The 7,934-nt window shown below is 40.4% G+C and overlaps 1 long non-coding RNA gene across 1 annotated transcript; it reads left to right on the top strand.

Annotated features, from left to right (window-relative positions):
* The first annotated feature begins 1,272 nt into the window (after positions 1-1,272).
* Positions 1,273-1,923, top strand: LOC129409361 (uncharacterized). The gene is made up of 3 exons (XR_008632368.1): positions 1,273-1,427; positions 1,634-1,767; positions 1,848-1,923. It is a non-coding gene; the product is annotated as an uncharacterized LOC129409361 (long non-coding RNA).
* The last annotated feature ends 6,011 nt before the right edge of the window (positions 1,924-7,934 follow it).

Here is a 7,934-nt window from a genome sequence, read left to right as displayed (position 1 = left end):
GACATGGAGTTCATTAACAATTTTCGCCAACTTCAGCGCAGAATAGTGACGTTTGTGTCTTGTTGATAACGTGTAGGTGGATGAATGCACTTTGGCCGTTCAGACTGAAGTTGCATGTCAAAAGATCAGATATGTATCAGTTTCAGGACCACGTATCCAAGTGTCCTGGGTCACATTTGAAAAAATCAGATCTGTGTGGTTCAGACTGTCATTAAAAGATCAGATACAGGAACATAGAGACAAAAATTGGATTTGGGTCACTTCAGGCTGCAGTCTGAACACAGCCTAAGACAAAGTGAAGAGTGCAGTTTTGATCTGAACCTTCACCTCTCTGAGTCCTCACAGGGAGTGGGTGTTTCTAGAGTGTTGTTCACCTGCTTGTCTCCGTGGAGATGTTATTACTTTGCCTGGAATGTTCCGCTATACAACATTACTATTCTACACAAGCAGGTAAAGCCACCAGTACGTTTATAAATGTTTGAATATCTGCAAGGGCGGAATGTAACGAATTACATTTACTCACATTACTGTAACTGAGTAATTTTTATGAGTAATTTGTCATTTTTAGTAGTAGTTTTTTAAATACTCGAGTACATTTTGACCCAAGTATTAAACTTCCTTACACTGTAACCCGCCCTCGTTACTGAGTAAAATCAAATTGATAGAGGAAAAAAAAATTTATGCGAAAAAAACCAACAACTATCTGCTGGAAATAAAAGTAAATTGTGTGGGTTTGCACACGTGGCATTTTCACTCTAGAATGTTCAGTCATTGTACAGAAGCGTCCGTTTGTCTTGGATCTGGATGATGCTGGTGTCGAGCCACAGATCGAGGTCGACATGGACGATATTCAAGAAGAAGCTGCATTGAATAATTCTCGAGAGGAAAGCGAAGGAAACTCTTGGCCAAACCTCAGACACATATTTCAGTTCAAACGCAAAATAGAGAATAACATAATAATACAATGAAAAATGTATCTGTCTGGTTTAATTTTCTTTCTTTTTTTTTTATTGTACTGTGTGAGTTGAACCATATAATTCCGAATTTATTGAATTGTTAATTTGTTAAATTAGTTAAATTTGTTATGCAGTTAAATTTCAAAGTTCTACACTGAAAAAACGGTCTGAGAGGAGTTGCTCAAATTGCAAAAACAAATTTGACAACAATAACATGACTTTTTAACATTTCTCTGTCCAGCATGTTTAAATCTTACAAAGGTCACTTGATTGTGGTGGATGTTAGACCTGCATGTTTTAATCAGGTTGAGGAAACATGACTTTATTCTAATCTGTGGTGAGGCTCCTCCCTCTGGAATTCTCCTCCCCAAAACCTTTGGAGGGAAAATTCAAATGTAACAGGACACAGGACAGATCCAGGAGCAGAGACACACAGTGTGGAGCAGGAGGATTATGAGAACTGATCTGGAGGTGAGACTTTTCAAAGATTTTATATGTTTCTCTGGACTAGAATGTCGTCATTGTTAAAACATGTTTGTGGTGTGTGTTTTTTTTTTTTTTTGTGTTTTTTTTTTTTAAATTACAGTTAATGTAAGGACTCTTTGAAACAAATTGTATTTGACTGTCCATCTACAAGAGTGTGACAGTTGTATCAGATGTGAATGTGTTTGTTCCAGAGTCGTCTACAAACACAGAGTGACGTCCAGAGCTCTGCTGGAGCTGTGGGGAAGTTCATGAATGTTACAGCTGATGTTTCAGGAAAAAGGAAGATGTTTGAGAACCAACAAAACACAGAGCACAGATGAACAAAGTAAGTAACTCAACTAAAATTATTTTAAAAGAATTTTTCAAAATGTAACTTCTATTGAAACAGTTATTGTGTTTCTACAGGGTGATGTGGCACTAGGAGACTTTATACCAGATGCCCTCCCTGTTACTGTGTTTAGAGGAAGAAAAGCAGCACATGGTGAGTTTTGTTTCTGCAGATACACTTCTAATGTTCTTGTGATTCTGTTCTGGTCCATTATTGTAGTAATAAGTACTTTAAGTGTATTTAAACATGTACAACAGAGTAGATGATCAGAATGTGATCATCATGTGTTATTCTGTGTCCACAGAGACCAGAGCTTCTTCACTGGAATAAATCTTCACACTGTCCAGCTCCAAACTGTGTGTCTCTGTACTTGTGTGTCTCTGTGTGTTTGATTCTGTTTAAGACAAAACAGAACTGTGGAAAACTAAAGACTGTTTTTGTTTTCTTTTACAGAATTAGATCAATTCAATTCAATTATACATACTTATACATTTCATGATAAGGTAACATAAGATAAATCTGCATATTCAACATGATTTGATCAAATTTCATCAACATGAAAAAGTGATGTTCATGTTCTGAGAAAAATATGTGTAGAGAGGATCCAAATAAGTTTCAAAGCCTAAACATAATTTTACTGCATGCAGCCGCTTTTCATAACTTTTTTACGCAAATCCAGCAACTTTTTTTTCAGTGTATAAAGTGTTAGTGTTTGTGAGCTCAGCTGTCTTTAAAACGTACAAAGTTTGCACTGAATCACCTAGAAGTCGATTAAAAGAACTTGTGCTGGATTCGATTTATGACTCATCCTTTTTTACATGAAATCATTAAAAGTCACAAAGTAACTTTTACTCAATTTACATTTTAACTGAAGTACTTTTTTACTTTTCTTGAGTAGATTTTTAGATGCTTACTTTTACTTTTACTTTTACTTGAGGAGAAAGTAAAGATACTTTTACTAATTAACAATTTTCCACCTCTGAATATTTGTACTGAGTAGATGAAATGAAAGTTGAATTCCAAACTGTGGAGAAAACACTAATCTCCATGAACTCAAGTAGGTGACATGTCCCCACTTCTACACTGCACTTTTAACACCATCGCAAAACTCAATTTATACAAAACAACTCTATATCTGTGTTAGTTTACCTACGGTGTGTCTTTAAATCTCCCCCATAAACAGAGCCCCACAAAAGCGTCTGACATTTATATTGTTTAGGTGACAATAGACGTGTACCTTGGGCCTTTTCTCATTTGGCGCTCTGCAGGTTGTAAAAACACGGCTGCGTCTGAACCACGGGAGATATGATATGTGGGGAATGCCTGCCTCCGGGGACACCGCAACCACGGCAACAAGAGGAGCGCAGAAACTGGATACTTCAACGCCACTGATTTATTACTGCGCAAGGATTTCACTTTTACTTTTACTACTACAGGTCAATGAGTTGTTTACTGTTGTGCAACTGTAAGATGTCGTTGCTCTGCGCGTATGTTCCACAGTGGAGCATTTAACTGGACTGTTCAGTTGCAGTTTCGTTTTCAGTGCTCAAAAATGTACTGAAAACATGCCTTGTTTTGTTAGTAGGCTCGCTTCTCCACAGATTAGACATGTAACTTGAAGGGATGTAATCCGTCTATCATTCGTTCATTTGGTTTTCAGTATAAAACCAAAAATAAGAAAACAAAGAATTAAGATTTAAAATGCTTTAAAATCATGATTATTATTATTATTTGTATTACTTTTCATGTAGTCTGCACTGTAATAGAGCAAAGGATCATGGTATTTGTAGCTGTTGCTGCACCAAAACAACAAATTTAAGCAAAGAGTAGGGCTGTCGCAATAACCGCAAAAATGAATCACCACGGTACTAAGAGACCCACCGCAGTGCATGCTGGGCCACCGCGATCACCGCACGTGACCAACAGGACCCGACCCAGAGTCCTGCACGGGTCCATTTTTAGAGACTCGCACCCGCCCAGACCCATGAACATTCCACCTGTTACTGGCCGTGCCCGTGATAACCCAGGACTAACAAAGGACTAACCCAGGACTAACAAAGGACTAACCCAGGACTAACAAAGGACTAACCCAGGACTAACAAAGGACTAACCCAGGACTAACAAAGGACTAACCCAGGACTAACAAAGGACTAACCCAGGACTAACAAAGGACTAACCCAGGACTAAAGTGCGCCCGTGTAGTAGAGATGCGCGGATTGCGGTTACAACCACGGTATCCGCGGTTAATCCGCGGGTCGGGCGGATGACGTGACGAAAAATTATATTTGAATTAAATTCGGGCGGGTGGCGGATTCACTACTCAAATAAAAAAATTTGAACTCGGAGCAAATGGGAGGAGACCGAGCGGATGGCGGGCGGGTGCTGTTTTGAAAAACTGTGGTTGCAAATGGACAGCGGGTGGATGATGAGTTTTGCGATGCGGTTGCGGATGAAAAAGTAGCCCATCCGCGCATCTCTACCGTGTAGACCGTCAGGTGACCACAGGTGAATGGTCAGCAGTCACCAGATCACGCTTTGTGGACATCTGCTCCGTGTGCTCTCTTAAGTCCCGACCTGGTGCAGGACTCTGACCTGACCTGGTGCAGGACTCTGACTCGACCTGGTGCAGGACTCTGACCCGAGCTGCCGCAGGACTTGACCTGGTGCAGGACTCTGACCCGACCTACCGCAGGACTCGACCTGGTGCAGGACTCTGACCCAACCTGCCACAGGACTCGACCCGGTGCAGGACTCTGACCTGACCTGCCGCAGGACTCGACCTGGTGCAGGACTCTGACCCGAGCTGCCACAGTGAGAGCTGGAGAGATGCAGCGACACTTGTTCCAAAGCCAAATGTTACTTCTCCCACACTACACACACTATATCCACACGACAGCCAAGGTACATGTGCATCTGCAACAAGCGCATCATCGGAGAGTTTTCAGTGCTGCTGGAAATATTCACTGCATACAGAGCTGTTGAGCTCCCTAACCGCGACAGCCCTAGCAAAGACACTTGCAATTCGATATATTGTGTTGGCCCACAGTGTTATTGCAAGACTTTTCACGCTACAGTATCACAATATTTTAGTTATTGTCACATCCCCAGTAACTTGGTTTAGTGTTGTCAGCTGATCTTCACGGACAAGTAAGTGGCAGATCCTTCATCAGAAATTGGATTGATGTGGTTTTCATTGCAGTTGTGGCAATACTAAGATACCAGTAGAAAAATAGTCCTGTACATTTTTAACACATTTTTGAATGTTGTGAATTTGATGTTTATTATCAGAGGAAACCATGTTCAATTTGAGTTTCACTGTTATTTAAGCACATTTTCTTTGCACTAGCAGCAGTGGTGAAGTTTGACACTGGTCACACAGAGTTCGAGTTGTGAACAAGGCTTGAGTTTTAGTGGGCTGCCTCCAGACCAAATGAAACGCAACCAAACGAAAGCATGAGATGACATCATGGGTCAGGAGTGGATCAGGTTCAGGGCTGTGGGTTAGACAGGTTTATAAGGCACATTTAGGAAACAGGAGCCCGACGTGTGGCTTTAAGCTGTGAAACTAAGTGAGCATCACGTTTCGTTCACCTTTTGTGTAAAGTTCATTTCTGATACTCGCCTATACATGTTTTTGATCTCAGCAACTTTGATTTGGATATATTACAAGACTGTTGATGTTGTTTTTGTAACAGGGGACTCCAACCTCTCCACCCCCTTCCTAGTAACTCGTCAAGGGATTTCTAAATTATACGTATTGTCCTGAATAAGTACAATTTGATGAATTAAATGCCTATAACCAGTGTACATATGTTATTTTGATTTACACTTTACACTAATGAATGAATAATGGTTTATGTTTGATAATGTATGTCATTTAAAGAGACAGTTGGGGATTTTAAACATAGGGCCTCATTTCCTAGAGTGTTGGAGACGTGTGGAGACACTTTTTATTCCATCCAGTCCATCCATATAAGCAAAGAAAAGATGCCAAGCTTTTTTTTTTTTTTATCAAAATACAACTCGCTGCAGCTGCTCAGACATAAATCCTTCACATGCAATGTTGGTTCAGCTTCAATATGACATTAAATGAACAATAAAACACCATTAAAATAGTATCTGATGATCAAATCTGTTTTAACTGTCAAAGCATCCCCCCGTTCACATTAGAATGGAGTCAGCTTGACCCTGATTTGAACAGAATCATCGCATAATCATATGCAATGTTGGGCAAGTTACTTTAAAACTGTAATGTGTTATTTATGACTTATTACTGTCATTTCTGTCTGAGTGCGACCGCAGGAGCCTTTGTTGGTGCAGAACGTTTCGTCGACGTTGTGGATTTTGTCGGAGAGAAAACTTGCAAACATACAACACTTCAGAATCACACTGCTAGAGATCAAACATTTACTTAAATTTGGCAGCTGAACACATTCTGTACTGTACAGGAGACTGGAGTTCATACACTGTAAAAACAAAAGGCATGCAAAATTGTACAAAAAAACTCCACGAAACAGCGAGACCGCGAAAGCTGAAAGCGCGATAGAGCGAGGGACGACTGTAAACCAGGTCTAAACCAGAACTGACCCAGGTCTAAACCAGGTCTAAACCAGAAATGACCCAGGTCTAAACCAGGTCTAAACAGCGTGGAGTTCTGTGTTGGTCCTTTCGCCCGTGGTTAACTGACGTCTACATGGCCACGTCCGCTGCTGATATCGCGGTGATTTTAGCGAATTTCTATGAAGAAAAACCCACCACTTCAATCCAGGTTAAAAAAGCTTTGTAACGCGCGTTACTCACATTTGTACCGAGTAAAATATTAAAACATTTTTCCCTGTAATGCCACATTACTACGTTACAGCAAAAAGCAATGCATTACTGTAATTCGTTACTTTCATAACCCGTTACTCCCAACACTGATCATATGTGTATAAACAAAAATGTAACTGTACTAGCAAAAAATACAACTACTTTCAGTTCTGGTTATCTTCTAGGCGAGCTAATGAATAAGACACACTTCCAATCCACCATAATTCAAATAAAGATGTGAGTGTCTCATAAACAATGGGGAAAAACAGACAAAAAATAAAAAAATAAATAAATAAATACATTTTAAAAAGTGCATTATAGTGAGGGCCCCAAACTCAAGTTTGCCTAGGGCCTCAAATTGTAAACTCTGCCACTGACTATAATCCCAAACCATACAGTTAGTGGAAAGAGTTAACATTTCATATTTATATTTAAAGTTTTAAAATTTTGTCAGTGAAAATGTATTTTTTGATTATTATGATTTAAAAAAAATAATTTTTAGCTTTATGCATTATAACACTTTTTATTGATGACTGACTGTCTCTTATTGTATGAATTTGTTTGTGCAACACTTTAGAAACTGTCACATTTATAAAATGTGTTATAGAAATGAAATGGATTGAATTATATGAGAGAATCAAAAATGTGAAAATGCTCTGACAAAAGTTCTGCTCTTCAAATGTGTCTTCTCTTGGTCCACCCACAAACTCCACACATTGTATTGAGTCATCATTTTCCCATGTGATACAATAGTGTCTGCAGAGCCCACTCAGTCAGATTCCTTCACTGGATGAATATGGAGCAGTCTGTCTCCAGTCCGGGCCCACTCACTACACACAGCACCACAATGGATCACTCACGGCCACGGAGAGGTGAAATGAATGGCAAATTAACTGAATGAATATTTTGAAATGAATTTGAAATCCCTTTGTGGCCGAGCTTGTCTCATGTCCTGCGTCCTTGTCCCTTCGGTTCTGGGGCCTCTCTGTATTAAACATCTTGATTAAACCCGTGCATTCATCTCCCGTGTCCTGTCCCGCTCTCCCCCTCTTCCGCCTCCTCACACACTTCTGAAATGCTCATAAAACTCGGTCCATGTCAGATTGTCTTCAAAGCCGTCCTCTGTCCCGCTAAGCCCCGCGTCCCGGGACAATAGGCCCCCCCCCCGGGCCCCTGCTGCGATAAACCAGCCCAGCACGGACACACTTCGCTGGGTTACATCTGACTCGATCTGCCCTGACGTACCCCCGGTCTGGAGCGCAGAGATCTGACCTCTGCTGCACCTCAACATGTGGAGAGTAGGAAAAATGTCGAGGCTGCATGATGTAGTGAAATCAAATCAAATTTTGTTTGTT

This window comes from Boleophthalmus pectinirostris, unplaced genomic scaffold (assembly GCF_026225935.1).
Source record: "Boleophthalmus pectinirostris isolate CB_2022bp ecotype Guang Dong unplaced genomic scaffold, ASM2622593v1 HiC_scaffold_2, whole genome shotgun sequence".
In the NCBI taxonomy this organism is placed as follows: domain Eukaryota; kingdom Metazoa; phylum Chordata; class Actinopteri; order Gobiiformes; family Gobiidae; genus Boleophthalmus; species Boleophthalmus pectinirostris.
Note: the sequence above shows the minus strand (reverse complement) of the source record. Positions and strands in the feature narration are given on the sequence as shown.